Genomic DNA, 18,799 nt, shown 5'->3' with positions numbered 1-18,799 from the left:
AGAGATGGATTGATTAGAAACACCATCCAGGCATCCTGGCTCCAGGGGCACAAGAATCTGGCAGCCCAGAGCCCTCTGAGGTGCTGTTCTTGACCTACGGCTCCCATCAGGCTCTGTGCACCATCTTTCAAAGGATCTGTCCTCTGATCCCACAAGGAGGTGAGCTGAAATCTCCAAGTGAAATACTGTTGTATCTGCCTCAAGTAAGCCAGTCTCCAAAGTTCACTTGTCAGAGCAACTGGGCCAATGCTTCCCAACTTTCTTCACTCCCTGGCACGCACAGACGATACTTGTACCGTACCCTGGATTCGCAGAGGTGGCCTGGGGGCTCAGCCTGACACATACCCCATGTGTTCACCCACAGGGTTGAGGGGGCTTCAGGAACAGGTCCCATGACTTCTGTTGTGCCTGCTCACTAACACAAATGTGTACATGTGGTAGAATTCAGTCTGAGACCTGCTTGCGTGGTGACATCCATCCCAGAGAAAGTTGTGGAAGAGAAGACCACAACTCTCGTCTATCTGTCATCACTGGGAACTAAGCCCCCAAGTAATCTGACTGCTGGGAATGGCCAGATTGGCATAGGTCAGGTTGCAATGCTAGATCTGCCTCTCTCCTAAGTCTATGCTTGGTCCTCTGTGCTTCCCCACCTCTCGGGTCCAAGAAGGTTACTCCATGGGTATTTGTCAAACCGAGAAGGGAAGCTCTCCAGGAAAGGCCATGCCAGAGGGTATGTCCTTGGCAATGCCTGTTTCACATTTTTATCAGTAATTTGAATGGAGACTGAGCGTCACACTTAATCAAATTTGCTGATGACAAACTCTGGGACTTGTGAAGGCCAAATGAGGTATGTGAGAGAAGCCATGCAATGTGATGGTAAGGCTCTACCCATCGCTGGTGATGACACAAAATTAAAACTGGCTTAAAAGATGGAACAGGGTCAAAATTAGATCTAAAATTAAATTTAATATGATATGTAAATACAAGTTCAGATTTAAGTTTAAAAAAAATTAGTGAATAAATCGCCAGATGGTAGAAGTTCATGTAAAACATATACAAAAAGTCAGGAGGGGGTGTTTTAGAGACCTGCTGGTTATGGACCAACTGTGGGATGGGTTAGTTTTAAGGGACTAATTCAGTTTGGGGTCTCTCTGACCAGCAGCACTAACACATTGATGGATTCTGACTTTGGGCTTCACTACCCCCACCTCCGCAGATTGTGGCTTCCCCTCCACACATCTGTCACGGTCAACATCAGATGTGGGTCCAGGCCTACTGGCATGAGCAACAGCGAGCTCTCAATCAACGTGGAAAGTAATTACAAGAGCAAGAGCCCTCCATCACGTGGACCAAGACTGGGTCACTCCTGTCCCTGGCAAAGGCTCCCAAGTGGCCAGCACAGCCAAGATGTTTGGCCCAGAGAAGACAAGTGGGAGAAGAGTTGGAGAAATCCTGAAACTGAAGATTTTCTTTGTGGAAGGTGGAAGGAATGGGGCAGGGCGGTGGGAGTAGGTCAGAGCAAGCTAGCAACTACCAGAATGGCAACTGATTGTCCATCGTGTCATCTTTTCATTCCCTTGGATTTCACTTTGATGGCCTCTTTTTTATGTTGTCAACTTTGCAAAACCTCATAATTACCTGGCCAAAGACAACAAGAAATCAGCCAAGTTCTACAGAGTTCTCATTCTGGAAAGGAAGTATCAGCGACTCTGATTTGTCTAACTGGCAATATGGTAAGTCTGGAGTCAAGACTCCTGACTTGCAAGCAGCCATCTAAGATACATCTATTGGTCCCATCACATCTGGATCAAAAGAGAATGAAGAAAACAAAGATTCAAGGAAAAATTAGTCCAAAGGACTCATGGACCACGTGAACCGCAGCCTCCACCAGCCTGAGCCCAGAAGAACTAGATGATGCTCAGCTACTACTACCAACTACTCTGACAGGGATCACAATAGAGGGTCCTGGACAGAGCAGGAGAAAAATGTAGAACAAAATTCAAATTCACAAAAAAAGAACAGACTTACTGGTGTGACAGAGGCTGGAGGAAGCCCCGGATACCCTGCTAACTCAGAACTAAAGCCACTTCCAAAGTCCGCCTTTCAACCAAAGAGTAGACAGGCCTATAAAACAAACAGTAACACATGTGAGGAACACGTTTCTTAGTTAATCAAGTATACAGGACCAAATGGGCAACACCCCCCCAAAAGCAAAGACGAGAAAGCTGGACCAATGGACACGTGGAACCCAGCGTGGAATGTGGGAGAGTGCTGACACATTGCAGGGACTGCAACAAATGTCACAAAATGATTTGTGCATAAATTTTTGAATGAGAATCTAATTTGCACTGTAAACTTTCACCTAAAGCACAATTTAAAAAAAAAAAGACTCCTGACTCGCTAGCCACTCTTTTCACAATGTGTTAGTGAGTGATGAGAATTAAATAGAGGACTAAACCCCATGACGCAGCCATCACAAGATGCAGGCTCCACAGGAAGCCGCTTCCCACTTCCGGGGGAGGCACTGTCCTTTCCATATGTGTAATGCCCTCTACTGCCCAGCACCCTAGTACTGCAGCTTCATAAACTCTGAAAACCAAGTTTAACATGTAAAGAGAGAAGAAAAATCAAACAATACCTTTTTGGGTCCAAAGGGAACTGCAAGTATACATACAACAGTGACCTGCTTCAAAGGAGCTTTCACAAATGGGAACATGAGATGTAAATACAAAAATGCCAGCCAATAAATCATATAAGTAAATTCTTGGCAGCCTGGATTTGCAGAATCTAGTTCACCTAGTCTCTGGGTGATACTGGATCAGAATCATGGGGAGGGACAAGGCTACTTGCAAAATTTGCAAGATCTGTTAGGTGGTAAAAATTCTCCCACGCCTAAAGAATTTTAAAGTTTGCAAATATAAATTTTACATGAAAATGCCATTCTTTCAAAACAATACCTGTGGGGAAATGCTGCTTGACATTTTCAGAAGTTAATTTTCTATATTTGGCCCTATGATATTCCTCAAGCTTTTTACTAGAACTCCCAAAATGGGCCCAATCAAATCTAAAGCAAGAGAACTTTTATCACATCTCAAATTCTGGAGGCAAATAAAAATCCATTTCACTTACATGTAGCAGCCATGCATATAAATACGGTCTTTAGAAAATGATTTAATTAGCTTTTTTTTTTTTAAGTATTTGCCAAGAAGAGTTCAGTCTTACTAGTATCACGTTCTAGAGGAGGGAATGAAAGGAGTAGAATAAGCTGCAGCAACTTCTTCACAAAATGACTGTTGTTAATTGTCATCAAGCCAGGTTCAATGCATGGCAACTTTATGTATAACAGAACAAAATGCTGCCTGATCCGGTGCCATCTTCTTGATCATTGGTTCATGAAATTAGGACTGGGTCAAGCAAAGCTTGCTCTCTCCTACCTCCCTCACGCCCCAGCCTAGGCCCATCAACTTCCGAGATTCTTGGTCCAATTTGACACCATGCACACGGTCAATGTCTTGCACCATGGGCATCTGCCTCCTTCCTTGGATCTTCCCTTCTAAGCATAGAACCAGAAGCCCCACTGAGGACATCTGATAACCAACAGTTCAATGAGAAGTCTCCAAAACGAAACATAAGAAGATGGTGCAAGAAAAGGAGGCCATGGGGTTTCCCTACCTTTGTCACAGACTCTGAGACAGCCTTCAGGAGGGACTTCTTGTGCCAAAGTGGGGAGCTATTTCTGTAGGAGAATCAACAAAGACAGTGCAAGGCATTGCAGACGCTGCTCTATTTTGGCCCAGACCACGGAACACTGTGGTTAGGGCACTTCCTTTCTTAGCATCTCAGGCCCTGCCTTCTGCCCCCTCTTAAGGAAACAATTTGCCACCAGATAAACTGGAAAGAACCGCTGAGCTCCCTGAGACCAAAGGTGTAGCTACGTAAATATATTATGTCCTGAGAGCAGTTGATAAAATGTACAAGGGCTGGGTACAGAGGCGTATGGAATGAAGAACAGAAATCTCGTCATTTCCGTGGGGCTCTTGAAATGTTAGAGCTTGAAAATACCTACCCAGCCCCATGTTCCCTCTTCACAAGAGAGTCCACAGTACAAACCATTTTTATGAGCAGTCCTGAGATACCCAGGAGCAATCCAGAGCAAAGAGTATTTCCATTGTTTCATTGAAATTGCACTGCAATTTTGCAGCTGAAGACACTCTCTGGGGCTGGACTCCCAGAATCCCTCATTATAGAAGACTAGTCTAAGCTGTGATGTGCTAGGGAGACACCCTACACTGTCTGAGGTCCCTGATGACCTTCCACAGCACCCCAGGGGACCACTGGGTTGAAAGGGTCTAGGTGGACTTGATGGAGTGGGGTATTTTTCTCTCCAGGAGAAGGAAAAAAACACAAACCAAACCAGTCGCTGCCAAGTTGACAACAACCCATGGTGACCCCATGCGTGTCAGAGTAGAGCTGTGCTCCATACGGTTTTCAGTGGCTGATTTTTCAGAGGTAGGTCACGAGGCTTTTCTTCTGAGGCATCTCTGGGTGGATCCTCAGTACCCTTCTCCACAATGCCCCAGCCAGGAACAGAGCTCCCACACCAATTCCCTCCTCCTCTCCCGTCCTTTGCCATCCAGTCACATCCTCCTTTCTGATGTTCTGCAAGTGGCCTTTGTCACTTACAGCTCTTCACCAGATTGGCAAACCGGGCTAGGGCTGAGTCTGGTTTTCACTCTCTCTTTCTCGGTGTTCTCTGGCCTTGGATGTATATAGGATCATTTTTGTGGTGCTCTCCAGGCCCTTTAATAAAGCCACATTCCTCCTCACCTTCCAGGCTTCAGGTGGGAACAGCAGGGCTGATTCCCGGCTTCCAAGAAAGAGAAATGGAGGCCTACCCTAGGTCCCCCAGCAAGGCAGACATTCAGCAGACCTAGGATTAGAAGCAAGGTCTCCCCGTTCCCGCTGGCACGTAATACTTCTTCAATTGCTCTGAAAATGAAAACCCCGGGGTTATTTTGCAAGAGGAAAAAGTTGGCCTGGCGAAGCCAGAGCCACGTTCCTGGTGAGCTCCACTCACAGGGCTTGGTACCTTACAAAAACGATTTCCTATCACACCCTAATTGTCACTGCTACATGGCAGTCCTGTGACCGCATCTAAGCGGCCTCTTTGCTGGCTTTCTGTGCAGATCCCCCAGCAAGAAGAATCACATAGGGACAAAGCAGAGAAACAAACCGCAGGACACCGGGGGCCCACGTTCCCCTTCCACTCCACCCCCTCAAAGACGACCAAAGAGAGCCCAACGAATGGCCCCCGTGGGCCGAGCCCGCTCCCCGCTGCCCTGTTCCCAAAGCTCTGCAGTATCCCTGCAGACAGGATTTCTTCCTCAGACATGAAACCCAAAAGTTTATGAAGAAGAAATGAAGTGGCAATTTCCCAGCGTGGCCGGGAATTAATACAAGCTGTCATCAGGGTTTCCCTTTCAAAGGGTGACAGCCACACTTCTCCAAGTCAAGAGTGACAGAGCTCCACCGCTTGACTTGCCACGGCTTCATCATAGCAAGATGTTTTTAATTCAAAATGCACTGCAGTAAGGTTTGAACTCAGCTGGGACTTGATTTACTGCTAATTCATTTCTTCGATTCCTATAATTCTAAGCTCAGTCACCAAACGGTTTAATGCTGATAGAATCACCAGTGCGGTGCTTTATGAATGGGCGCCGGGGGAATTTTGTTGGTAAGTGTGCTAGCAACTGTTACTCACTTTGGAAAGGAGAACTGTGCTCCGGCAAAGCATGATGGCTACCCCATAATTGGGCGTGGGGTTATCTGCCAGTGTCCCCAGGGGAGCTAAACCCAGATACCATGGGGTTATACCCTCCCTCCAGCCCCGACTCTCTCTCTCTCACACATACACACACACATACGTCATTACCTGTGCAAAGTGTATACTAGGCAGTGAAAATGCTTCCCATGAGAAATGCCTAACCCCATTCCCCAGGGGTGTCACTACCAAATGGTGGAAACCATGGATTTGTAGTCTAATTTGAAACCTTCAGCCCTCTCTAGAATAGCTAAGTTTATTCCTCCAGAAGAAAAAACTTGTATTAAGATGTGTCTTAATACCTCCAGCCTTCTTTGTTAATTCAGGACATTTATCTTTGCCAGTTCTACTGAAGCCTCGGATTCAATAACTGTAGCTGGAAAAAAAAAAATATCGAAAAGGTAAATGTCATCACTCACATATTTTGCAAACGTCTGTCTTGATCTATTACGTGAAAGCAAGGAGTGCTACTTGTTGAAAACATTTCTGCAAACCTGTCATGGCTGGAGCTGCACTTCTGGATAGGGCCCTACTGGAGAAGACACACCTGAAGGTGGGTCGCGAGACGGTGGTAACCAGAGTCTCTTGAGAATTCACAGACATTTCTGGGATTCTCAAAAGCAAACAGCAAGGAGGAGAGGAAGGTGGGACCACACAAGTCCCCCGTTTTGGCTGTCCAGTGGGCTCCTCCTTCTGGCTTCTCTCCTCCAAACCGAATTCAAACTTGAAAGCCCCCAGTTAAGGTCAGTGTTTCCCAAAGTGCTCTCTGTCCAATGCTCATTCCTAGGAATGTGAATAAGTGTAAATACACCCCCACAAAGGGATTCCATGATCAAATAGATGGAAAAATGGTTGTTTAAAAATAATTAAACAGGCTTCTCAACAGCAGTGTCTTAGTTTCTTAGTGCTGCTGTGACTAAAATACCACGAGAGGCTGCTTTAAAGAACAGAAATCTATCTCGTCACAGTTTAGGAGTCTAGGAGTCCAAATTCAGGGCAGCAGGGGACTTCTAGGGGACTTCTCTAGGGGACTTTTCTCTCTGTCTCTTTTGGGCCTAGGGGAAGATCCTTGCTTAAATCTGTGTCTATGCTGCTCCTTGGGTCCCTGCATGGTGCAAGCGGTTTGTGATTGGCTACTAAAAGAAAGGCCTGGCAATTTGCTTCTGTATAGATTACAACCAAGAAAGCTCCATGGAGCAGTTCTACTCTGTAACACATGGAGTCACCACGAGTTGGAATTGACTGGACAGCAACAGGTTTGGTTTGGTTTGGTTTCTGCTGCTCCATATATTACTCAGAAGCAATTAGGTTTAGGAGACACACAACAGTGGTTTGGCCTCATTAAGATAACAAAGAAAACCCTATTCCCAAACACGGTCACAGCCACAGGTATAGGGGTTAGGATTTCAACACATATTTTGGGGGGACACGATCCAATCCATAACAGCAAACCTCCTTCATCTTTAATATCCTAAGATGGGCATTTTGAATTTCCGAGAGGAGGACACAGGGATAAGGTGTTTCCAAAACTTACTAGTCCACAGAGCATCTTGTGGACTAGCCTTTGGAAGATTCTGGAAAAGGCAGTTTGGTTGCTCCTCCCAAACTATTGGCACCTAAACCCATAGGGAGTTTTACATGGAGAACAAGAATTCAACTCCAGGTGTATCACCCTACTTGCCCACAGACCGCCACCACCAGGGAACACTGTAGAGTGGCCCATGAGCTCAGCCGGCACTTGGTTTCTCTCAACTCTTTCAAATAGCCAGTCAACAACTTGTGCATGAATTGTTTAATGAGAAACTAATTTGCTCTGTAAACTTTCACCCAAAGCACAATGAAAAAAAAAAAAGCTAGTCAGTCGACATTGATGTTTCTCCTGTCCTACTGGGAAGGAAACACTGCCACCTGGCCTGGTTCCCACCTCCCCAGGTGTGCCCTTTTGGGCCATTCCTCCCTTCCTTGCCCTGCTCCATTTATTTATTCTATTTATTCAGCAAATATTTACTGATGGCCTCCAGTGTGATAGGCTCAGAGCTGGGTACTGAGGATCCAAAGAGAAGAAATGTCTCCTGCCCTCCAGGAGCTCTCACAATCCAAGGCATATGGAAACAAACAAGTCCAGTGCCATTGTTCCTGCCATGGCCACCAGCAGCTTCTTTGTCACTATTAAAAGTACACATGAAGTTTCTGGCTGCATACAAGATGCTTCAAGCCAGGGCTGGCCCTGACTGTCTGGAGGCCAGAAATCTCAGGCAGGCACACCAACACAGGCACACATCTCTAAGAAAGTCACACCAGTCAAGGGCAAGTGCATTTCAGGGGAGGCAGGCACGGGTCAGTCGCTAAGGGGAGAAGAGAGCTGGGAAAGGGGTCACAGGCACGGCACCATCACTTCTTTGCCCAGCCTGACTCAAGAGGGGCTTTAAAGCACAAAAATTGTTTTGAAAAAAAGGAAAGGAAAGCATGAATAATTACTTAGCCATAAAGAGAAATGAAGGAAGTCCTGACACATGGCACAACGTGGGTGAACCCCAAAACACTGAAAACTTAATGCTGAGTGAAATAAGGCAGTCACAAAAGGGTAAATACTATATGATCTCACTTACAGGAAATACAGAGATCAAAAGGAGCCCTGGTGGTGCAATGGTTAAGCGCTTGGCCGCTAATCGAAAGGTTGGTGGTTTGAACCGGGAGAAAGATCTGGCCATCTGCTCCTGCAAAGATTACAGCCTAGAAAACCCTGTGGGGCAGTTCTACTTAGTTACATGGGGTTGCTATGAGTCGAAATTGACTTCATGGTACCTAACAACAACAACATAGAGATCAAAGCTTATTAGTGGTTACCAGGGGTGGGAAGGTAGGGGAAAGAGAGAGCTAATGCTTAGGGGGCATTGAGTTTATGTCAATGGTGGTGGAATAATTCAGACAAGGATACTGATAATGGTTGTGCAACACTGAACATAATCGATGTCACTGAATTATACATGCAAAAATTGTTGAATTGGCAAATGTTTTATGTATATTTTTACCACATAAAAAAGGAAGAAAAAAAAAAGAAGAGGGCCTAGCTAAAGGCAACCAATAGAGCTAATGGAAAATATTTTATGCAGAAGGTCACCTGTTGCTTTATATTTCAATGCCTGCGATGCTTCTTAAGTTAGGATGGTGGTAGAGGTCACTTGCGGTCATCTCATGCCTCCAGGCAGCCATGCCCCTTGGGTGTCATAAACCGGGGTGTGGACGATTCCCCTCGGAGTGTGGAAGGTATCCCTTTGGTAGTCATAGCTACAAGTTAGGTAAGTCTCTTGAAATCTGCCTAGAGCCCGTTCTCATGGTGGCTTCCACGGGGTTGAAACTGGGTAAAGCACAGTGTGGTTGGCTGTTGGTGCCACAGAGCATGAGCCCTGGGAGCGGAAAGATGCTTTATTATAGCATGCTGCCCCCACTGTCTGACTCTGTTCTGAAGCCACATGCTCCTTCTAAGGAACCCCTGTAAGAGGGTGACCCCAGACACCCAATTTAGGCACCTGCCCAGATATGCTTGGCCCCACCTGACCCCCCAGGCCTCCAAATCTGGGCCTCACCTATCCTCCCCGCCTCTAATCTTGGGCCTCAGCCATCTGCGCAGTCTCTTGCAGGAGCACCCCAATGATGCCTCATGCTATCGCTGTGGTCCTGAAGTTCCAGCTGCTTTTCTTCCTTCCGAGTGAAGGCAGGTTCTCGGTGGGTTCCCGGGTGCGCTGCACAGTTCACAATCCACGTTAGTGTATTAAAGGCTCTGACAAGTCTGGCTATCTCTGCCCTGTCTGCTGACATTCCACGAGGGCTGGGCCAATTACCCGTCCTTGACACCTGCGGCCCTGACAAGCTCCCCTCACATGCTAACCGCTAAACAAGAGAAGAAGCACTCCACCAGCTCTGAGGCTCTGCTTTCTCTCCCTCCTCTTGACCTCTGGGCCAAAGCAATGCAATAATTTGCTCACCCTCTAGTTCCAGACCCCACATTTGTTCTTGTTGTCATTAGGTGCTGTTGAGTCAATGGGCTCATGGTGACCCTATATATTATAGAGCAGAACTGCCCCAGGGTTTTCTAGGCTGTAATCTTTATGGGCTGGAGTCCTGGTGGTGCAGTGGTTAAGAGCTTGGCTGCTAACCAAAAGGTCAGCAGTTTGAATCTACCAGCCACTCCATGGAAATTCTAAGGGGCAGTTCTACTCTGTCGATAGGGTTGCTATCAGTCAGAATCAATTCAACAGCAAGGGGTTTAGTCTTTTGGTTAATCTTTGTGGGAGCAGATCGCTAGGTCTATCTCTAGCGGAGCCATTGGGTGAGTTTGAACCACACCTTTCAGTTAGCAGCCAAGCACCTAACTGCTGCACCACCAGGGCTCCTTAAACCCCATACTACCAGGGGTAATCCAACTGGGCTCCTCCAGGGAGTGTCTCAGCTGTGAATCTGGCCCTGGGCAGAGACCAGGACAGCTTTGAAGGGCTGTGGTTTTCTCCTAAATTCCAGTGGCCTCTTCCTCCTTTGTGTCTCTCCTCACACTTGTTAATGAAAATACTCCTCACCGTAAGGCCTCAGGAATTGATTCCGTCAGGCTGAGTTCAGCACACTGACTGCAGGGACAAGATCCTCTTAGCTAGTGATCTGTTTTGTGTTGCAGTGACAAAACATTCCAAAATCCAATTTGCTGTTGCGAATCCCGTTCATGGAGAAGGCACGGTTCAGGGAGGGGGCTGTCCAAGCTCAGACAACCAACAGGATAGCCAAGGTCTCACAAACACCTGTTGGCGTAGATCTGTGCAGGACGCTACGCCAACAGGTTAATCTTAGCATGCCTTTCAACACTCCAACTGTGACCCCAGAGGGGAATAATGGAATTTCAAGGGCACCCCTCCCGGTTGCCTCAAGTTTAGTAAGACGTTCCCTCACCTCCCACATACGTGAGAAGCCAAATAAATAATGCATGCGTAAAAACACTAACCATACCAGCATTCTCCAGGGCTGTTTCCTAAAATGTTCAGGTCAGAGAGACAGAGTCTGCAGCTTAGTGCCCGCTTGGGGATGGAACAGTACCCAGTCAGCCCCACAGACTCTGTGGGGCCTCCCCACCCACAATTCTCAGCATTGAGGTATATCTCATAACATCCCATGTCAGCTTGAGCCATCTCAAGACCTGATTATTTTCTCCTTGTGAACAGGGACCGTTGTTCCCATCTGAAGTTTCCGGTACATGCTACAGGACAACCACCCAACACACAGCCCACTTGCATTACCTTCCAATGAGTCTCTGCTCTACCTTGTGGTCCAGGTGCCCAAGGTGACACGGCATCCATGGGCAGAGATTCTTTCCTGCCTCTAGCCCCCCAAATCTGGACTGCTATGGCTAGTGCATGAATGAACAAATGTGTCTTGAGCACCTGCTGCGTGCAGTGCAATGGAAAGAATTCTGGGCTGAGAGTGGAAAGGTCATCTACCACTGAGCAGCTGAGGATCTTGGCCATTGCACTTAAACGTTCTCAGCCTTCCTTCCTATACAATCGGAACCAGAATAAATCATCTCCCAGGGCTACCTGAAGGATTAAACAAGAGAGTGTTGTTTCTACCACACCAGCACCTTGAAGCAGTCACCAGGAAGATCCTGATTCCTACCAGCCTGGAAGCCTTGTAGACTCAAAAGCAGAGATGGGGACTTCACTCAGCTACGCCTCCTTAGTCTTTCCAGGAGGAAATGGGACTTGTCAAGTGAAGTAACAGTCATCATCAGAAACTGAGCACTCTGCTGGAATGATCCATGCCATTTTACAATCCACCAATAGCCAAGGACAAAACTCATCTCCTGTCCCACTGGATGAATGGGGGAACTGAGGCTCAAAGAATATGCAGACTTGCCTGGGGTCACAAAGACAGTCCAAGGCAGAGATTAGAGCCAGATATTCTAAGGTTCTCCCAGCACGCTCTCCCCTAAACTCCCAAGGGAGTGTCAACATGCTTGTAACTGCTATTCTAAGGAGGCAATGTGACCCAGCACAGTAATAAGCAGTATGCTCAGACTTCATGGAGTCGAGCCTTGGCCCCACCACTTACTGGCTTTGTGACTTTGGACAGGCTCCTCAACCTCCCGCATCTTGGTATCCTCATGGATGAAGTGGGGATAATAACAATAACTGCCTCTCTAGGTCGTTCTAAGGATTAAGTGGGTCAACCATATAAACTGCTCAAATGGTGCCTGAGGCAAGTAAGTGCTCAACAAGTGTTAGCCATCATCATCATCGTCGTCATCATCATCATCATCATTGGTTCCATCCCATTGTTTCCACAAGGACCATAACCAATACTAATGGCCTCACAGCTGCTTCTCTTGGAAGGCTGGATGCCATATGACCATCAGAGCATGGGTCTGGGGGCTCACACAGACTCACCCAGGGACAAAGGCAGCTTGTCTTCGAAGCAACTTCCTGCCAAGCAGGAACAAGGCCTCTGCTCTGGGAATTAGGATCCCTGCTTTCTTCCCCTTTTAAGATCCATCTCCTACCACTTAGCTCACAGCCCCCTTGGTCTCCCTGCTGACTCCACCTTCCAGCCACAACCTGAATGCTGCAGCCTGGGCGGGGGAGAGGGGGGAGAAGGAGCAGGGCAGGGGGGCGCTAAGGGCAGGGGGCAGCGGATGTTGCCGTTCTAGGACAAGGCAGTGTCCACGGGGCTCTGTGTGGAGCAAGCCCTGATCAGCAGAGCCTGGAGGGCAATTACCCTAATCATGTGCATCTCCCAAACAGCCCTTTGATTTATTAGCACGATGTCTTTTTAAAATGCCGCTCTTAAATATAAATAACACTTCATCACCCAGCTGCCGTTAAGTTCATGTTATATTGATTTCTGGAGTGCCACAAATTTGAGGGAGAACGGGCTGGCGGATGTGCACATGCAGCCAAGAGTTGGATTAGCCAGTGGGGGAGGGGCTGGGGAGAAGGGGCTGGGGGAAGAGGATGGTGGTGTCAGGGAGGGTGTTGAGCCCTGCTCAACAGCCCCAGGGTCAGAACCAGTGTCACATCGGGCAGCGCAGGACACAACTAAGAAGGGGCGTTACGCCTGAGGAAGCAGGCACATCTGTTGCACAGACTGATCCCGGCTGGGATCGTGCTTGGTTCCCTGTGTTGCTAAGGCCCATCCCAGCCCATCCCAGAGGCACTCCAACAGGTCTCGAGGTGGCTTTGTTTGCGTAGTGCCTTCTCTGGGTGAGGATGGGAGACGCGGCTAAGAAATGCCCCCTAGCTGGCTAGGAGGAGAGGTTCGCTGCAATTTCTTTGCATCAAAGCCTGGGGATATCTCTGAGCTAAGAGCAGTTAATGACCCAGCTCCCTCGCTATCCCCACCTGCAGGACTGCTGCTGCCCTAGAAGGCCCCCACTAATTCCCAGCACCCCTTGTTGTGATTGAAAGGACCAGGAGACCAGTGCACAGCAGAGCCTGCCACACAGATATCTCTGTCTGCTGGGAGCAGCCGCAGCTGGCAACTGAGAGGTGCAGAGAAGGAGAAAGGAATTCAGTGGCTGCCTGGGATTCCTCCAGAAATGTGTGCAGAGGGTCGATGGGCATCCAGGGTGAAGTCCTGGGAGGAGAAAGGAGAGCCCGAAGTACAGGGCCGGGCAGGAGGGACTCATTGGTGGGCAGCCCCCGCCCAGCCCTCCCTGGAGAGGCACCTAGAAAAAGATCCAGCGGCAGCAGCAGCAGTGAGGGGCTGCAGGACCGAGTCAGCCGTTCTGCGCAGGGGCTTTTCTAGCTGCCTTCGGAGGGAGGAGCCCCCCTGAGAACTTAAAAGAAGGCCATACAGGAGTGATAGAGAGAGAATGACAACACGACATGCTCCAGGCTGGGCAAGAGAGCCAGGAACAAAATGAGATGATTTACACGCAGCTTTACGCAGCCGTTAATTAATGCCTGCCTTGTCCTAGAAACCAAATTGGTACCTAATGCTAAGTGGGGAAAGTGTGGGGAGCTTTTGAACCCAGATGCTTAGCTCATAACCAGCATGATGACTGTGGGCTTTGCATGAAAATGATGAGTCCTGAGGCTGCAAATACATGAGAAAGGACGAGGGTGGGCGGGAAGCAGAGGATGGAGCCGAGGTCATCAGGGAAGATGCACTGATATTTAAGGACAATCTGGACCCAACCTTCTGCCCCTTGCAGGTCCCCTGAGGCAATGTTTACCTGGGAGGCACCCACTGTCGCTGGAGTTCATGATTCACTACCAAAAACCAAGTGCCGCTGCACACATGTGTGGGACCTCCCAGGCCACACCATCCGAGGGCATGTGTGTGGGGAACATTCCAGCTCTTTCGGAGCCCAAAAGACAGGTGGACCCATTGTCACACATGACTGAATGAGCTGACCAGGGATAGCCGGGCTCTTCAGGAATGTGTGTGCATATATGAGTGTGTGTGTACGCACACCCACCATTCTTAAAAAGAAAACGTTTTCCCCCTACAGAGTTCTCCCCATTGTAAGAGCTTTGCTTTCTTCCATCCACCCTTTTCAATCGATCAAAGGGCAGCTCACACGGCACACAGCGGGAATACAATCTCCCTCCCTGGATGCCTGCTCCTCTCCTCCCCAACTTCACCAAAAACCTTTGCAAGACTGGAAAAAGTTTGAAAATCGCAGAGATGCGGGTGGGCAGAGAAAACCCGTCATATCAGCGCCCATCCTCAGGATTTACAGAAACAACCCAGACCCTGTGCCCAATACAAGCTCTGTAGTGTTCCAGAAGACGCCCAACGAGTTCTTCCCACTGGTGGGTTTGTAGGACACTGAACACATGCTCTTGCATAGAGGGTACGAGTTTATCCCATCTCCTGCCGGGTTGCTCCACAAGCAACCCCAACAACAGACAGCCATGGGAACACAGAACAGTGCCATACTGCAGACTCAACTCCAAAACCAGTTTTCTTTTGGCTCTCCCATCCTTCTCCCTGCAACAACTGAGCCCACAGTGAGTTGCTCATTGGCCACTATATGGGAACTCTGAAGAAGCCCTTCTGGAACCCCAACCACCTCCTGCCTCCTCCTGAAAACTTTGCAAATGTGCAGCCTTGGAAACTGCACCAGGAGAAAGGAAAGGAGGAGGAAAGGAAAGGAACAGCTTTAGGGGAACAGAACCTTGAACCACAGGCTTCCAGGGCGTGCATCTACACTGTCATGAGCGGCCTGACTCAGGGGGACGATAGCAGACCCAAGAATGACTTGTCTCCTTAGAGGGTGGGCAGTGTCCAAGTGGTCACGAGACAGGGGACCTTCCTCCCTTCGTGGAGTATACCACCTCTCTTCTCCCTTCTGGCTCTGGTTCTCAGACACACACCTCTACAGGCGGGTGACAGGTGTGGGGACGCACAAGGAAAGGCTCAGCCCCATGCTTCCCAGGATCCTGCGGGGGGGGGGGGGAGGGAGAGCCCAAGTCCTGTGTCTCCAGCCCTGTCTGCTTGCTGTTTCCCAGAGACTGGGGATGTGAATTGGTCATACGTTTAAAGGAGGAATTGATCTCCCAGGCCCTCCATAGACAAGCCACACACACACAGAGACACAGAGAACACTGCTGAAGCCCTCTCCTGTCTGCAACCCAGCACATTCCCGGGAAGCAGTGCCACGCTTCAGAAAGGCCTCTGTGCTGCCTCTTACTGGGGAAACGCAGTGTCTGTCCCCATCCACCACCCTACAGGGCTGCAGCCGCGTCTATGTGGCCTCCTCGCGCAGCCCGGACCACCGGTCTCCAAATACACGTCTGAATGTCTGTCTGCCGGTCAGTCTCCCATTAAAATCCACGGGTTCCAAAGGTCACGGAGCAGAGATGACACGGGGCGGGTCTTCCAAGACCTATCACTTCTCCGTTTTAAAAACCAGCCACAGCGGAAAGGGGCTGGGAATGGGAAACCCGCTCCCTCAGCCTCCCGGGTGGGATGGAGGTCCGAGCAGGATCAGAATACCACCCTGAAAGTCCTGGTTCTGAGAAGTCGGAGTCGGGGAGCGTCAGGGGAGAACGAACCCGGGAAATACCTGCTCGGGCCAGGTTGCACCTACACAGGTCTCCAGGTGGGACATGGGCAGGTGCGTGTGCGCCGTACGCGCGTGTGTGCATGTGTGTGCGCGTGTGTGCGCAGCGGGCCGGCTGCAGGGCAGCCGAGGACTCCCCGGGCGGCCGCGGGGACTTCGCCCACACTGCGCTCGCCGCCAACCCTGCCCTGCCGCCCGCCCGCCGCCCACCGCCCTGCTCCTACCTGGAGGCGCCGCGTCTCCTCCTGGTTCAGCTGGAGCTCCGCATTGACACTGCAGATGGTGCCGCCGCCGCTCGCCCTCCGCCGGCGTGTGCGTGTGCGCGCGTGTCTGCCTCCTCCAGCCCAGCCCGAACGCAGACTCGGCCGAGACTGGGCAGCTCACGGGCGGCGAGACGGCCGGAACGGAGCCTCCGGGGCTCGGCGCGCCTGCCCCGCGTCCACCGCGGGCCGCAGGGCCAACAAAAAGGTCACAAGCTGCGGTCGATGCCCAGAGCCCTGGCCCCGGAGCCGAGCGGCAGCGGCACCTCTCCGGGCTGCGGTGGCGGCGCGGGGCTACCCTCCTGCGTCCCCACCCCCGCGGGCTGGATGTCCTTGATGCCAAGCGGGCACGGCGCGTCACTCTGCGCCGCCCATGCTCGCCGGGCCGGCCGCTGCCCGGGCGCGGGGTCCCGGCCGGCGAGCGCTCTCCCGCGGCGGTGGCCCGCGCCCGGGACCCGCCGGGCAGGGCTCCGCTGGGCAGGGCGCCGGGGCCGGGGCCGGGGGGCCGCGGGGGCTGCCGGCTGCTCCCCGGGGCGGCGCGGGGCGGCGCGGGTGGCGGCGGGGCGAGCCGGACCTCCCGGGCGCGGCCCCCCGGGCGGACAGCGGGCAAAGTTTGCAGGGGGCCGGGCGCGGGGCTGCGGCGGGCTCGGCCGCCGCCGGGGCTCCCAGGCTGCCTGCTGCCGCCGCGGCTCGCTGCCGCTGTGCATTGAAGCCCGGCCAAGCGCGCACAAACTCCAGCTGCCTGGCGCTCCCTGGGTCCTCCTCTCCTCCGCCCGCCGCCCCGCCCGGCCTCCTCCGCCCGCTCCGCCTCCTCCCTCCCGCCGCTCCCTCGCTGGCTGGCGCGCGCGGCTCGGGGCTCGCGCTGACATCGAGACCGCGGGCAGGCGCGGGCAGAGGGGGCAGGGGACGCCGCCCGCCTCCCGCCGCCGCCCGCCTCCCTGCTCCCCCGGCCAGCCTTTGCTGACACCCCCTTGTCCCCTCTGCCCTCGCGGAGCGACCTGCCAGGGGAGATGCGGGACAGAGAGGGGCGCGTCCATGGGGACCCGGGCGCATGGCGCGCACTCGGAGGGAGGCAGACTCCTTCGCCACCTTGGATACCGGGAGATGGGAGCTGACGGTCGACGGGACCCTCGAATGCTCGGCGCTGACGCCAAAACAGATACCACCCCTAACCAGCACCCCGCCCCAGCACCCACCGAGGCACCCCACACTGCGCCTAGGGCGGAGGGCCTGGGCAGAGAGCATGAATGGCCAAGCGCCCCGGAGCTTGCTGGCAACCTGGCTTTTGGGGTCGTGTTTGTACTGAGAGGCTGACCTGGTTCCTCTCTTCTCTGCAACCCTCGATCCCAGCCTGCAGATAAGGCAGACAATGCCATCATCCGCGTAGTTTGTGAAGGCCGAAGGAAGAAATCATGCCAGGGCTCTGGGTTAGACAGCCAGCTGGAAGGCAAGCAGCGTGTGAGGACCGGAGGTGGGCAGCTCCACCTCTGAAACCTCTGCCTGGATGCCGCTGGGAGTGTGTCCACGCCTCAGGAGAAACCTGAGTGGGATCCCCACGCTTATTTACCCCAGTCTATCCGAGGACCCCTTAAGCTCCAGCCTCATCCCCACCCCCACCATAGTGCCAGGGAAATGGCCCCATGGAGGGGGGGAGGGCACGAAGCACCTTCTCAGCTGGGCAACAATCAAGGAGCCCATGGTTTTGGGCCCTCTCCTGTCCTTTCTTCAACCCATTCATCCTCACCCCCAGCAACTACCTGGCCTTTCCAGTCCCTGACATCAGAACAACCAGAACCTTCCTCTTAGGTGGAAATGACGGGCAACAGCATAAACTCGTACCCCTTGCGGAGGTGGGGGGGCAGCGTATATTTTCACAGAAATCAAAGCTGCAAACTGGCTTGGCTTTGAGCTGTGAGCCGGCAGGTTACACAGCCCCCTCGCCTACCCCCAGTCAGCACATGTGTGTCAGGATGGGCCCCCCAGATAGGGCCATGCTGACACCCTGCTCTCAGAAGGTGGGTGCATCAATGACAAGGAGATGACCCAAGCCAGGGCGAGGAGGGAAGCAGATGCTTGGCTGTCTGCTGAAAGGGTATTTCCGGAGACAGAGCGGAGCCCTTTGAGCCTCTGGTCTCTGCTGGACCCCGTATGGGCCAGAAAGCAGCTCAGAGTCATCTGATTAGCTGACATTAATACTCTGGTCTGGCTCCGGAACCCTGGATCCCAGACTCTAGATAAAGCACAGGAGGCCAACGTTAGGTTAGTTTCAGTCCAGAGGAACATAACAAAATAACTCAATGCTGCTGTTTCTTGGACATCCTTCCGGGGCTGAGGAAGCCCAGGGACAAATGACTCCCTAGGCAGAGCTGGGGTTGGGTGCGGCAAGTGATGCATCTAGGGTACAAAATAGGAGGCGCAAGCTTCCTCCCAGTTGGTGTAAGGTTTGCCTGCCTAGTCCCAGCCCTGCCTCTAGGTATCTTCTCTGCATCAGAAACCCCTGCACTAGGCCGTCACAGCCTGCTCCCAGAGGTGACATCCCAGAGAGCCCCACAGAAAACCCTAATGGGTTTCTTATGGAATATGGTTCAATAAAAGTGGGGGAAATCCTTTAAGATGTCTGTTTTCCATTTGGCCCTCAGTGCACGCCATAAAAATGCTGAAAGGGAG

The 18,799-nt window shown here is 51.6% G+C and overlaps 1 protein-coding gene across 25 annotated transcripts in view; it reads right to left on the bottom strand.

Annotated features, from left to right (window-relative positions):
* The window catches only part of PLXNA4 (plexin A4), a 516,957-nt gene extending 500,493 nt beyond the window's left edge, over nucleotides 1-16,464 (bottom strand). For 8 of the 25 annotated variants that reach the window (XR_010322602.1, XM_064289716.1, XM_023539984.2 and 5 more), the window contains exon 1: nucleotides 16,097-16,297. The gene's annotated coding sequence lies outside the window, so the exon portion shown is untranslated. The other 17 variants (XM_064289718.1, XM_023539987.2, XM_023539988.2 and 14 more) reach the window with 14 other exon arrangements.
* Nucleotides 16,465-18,799: the final 2,335 nt, after the last annotated feature.

This window comes from Loxodonta africana, chromosome 8, assembly GCF_030014295.1.
Source record: "Loxodonta africana isolate mLoxAfr1 chromosome 8, mLoxAfr1.hap2, whole genome shotgun sequence".
Classification (NCBI taxonomy): Eukaryota; Metazoa; Chordata; class Mammalia; order Proboscidea; family Elephantidae; genus Loxodonta; species Loxodonta africana.
This window is presented reverse-complemented; position numbering and strand designations above follow the sequence as displayed.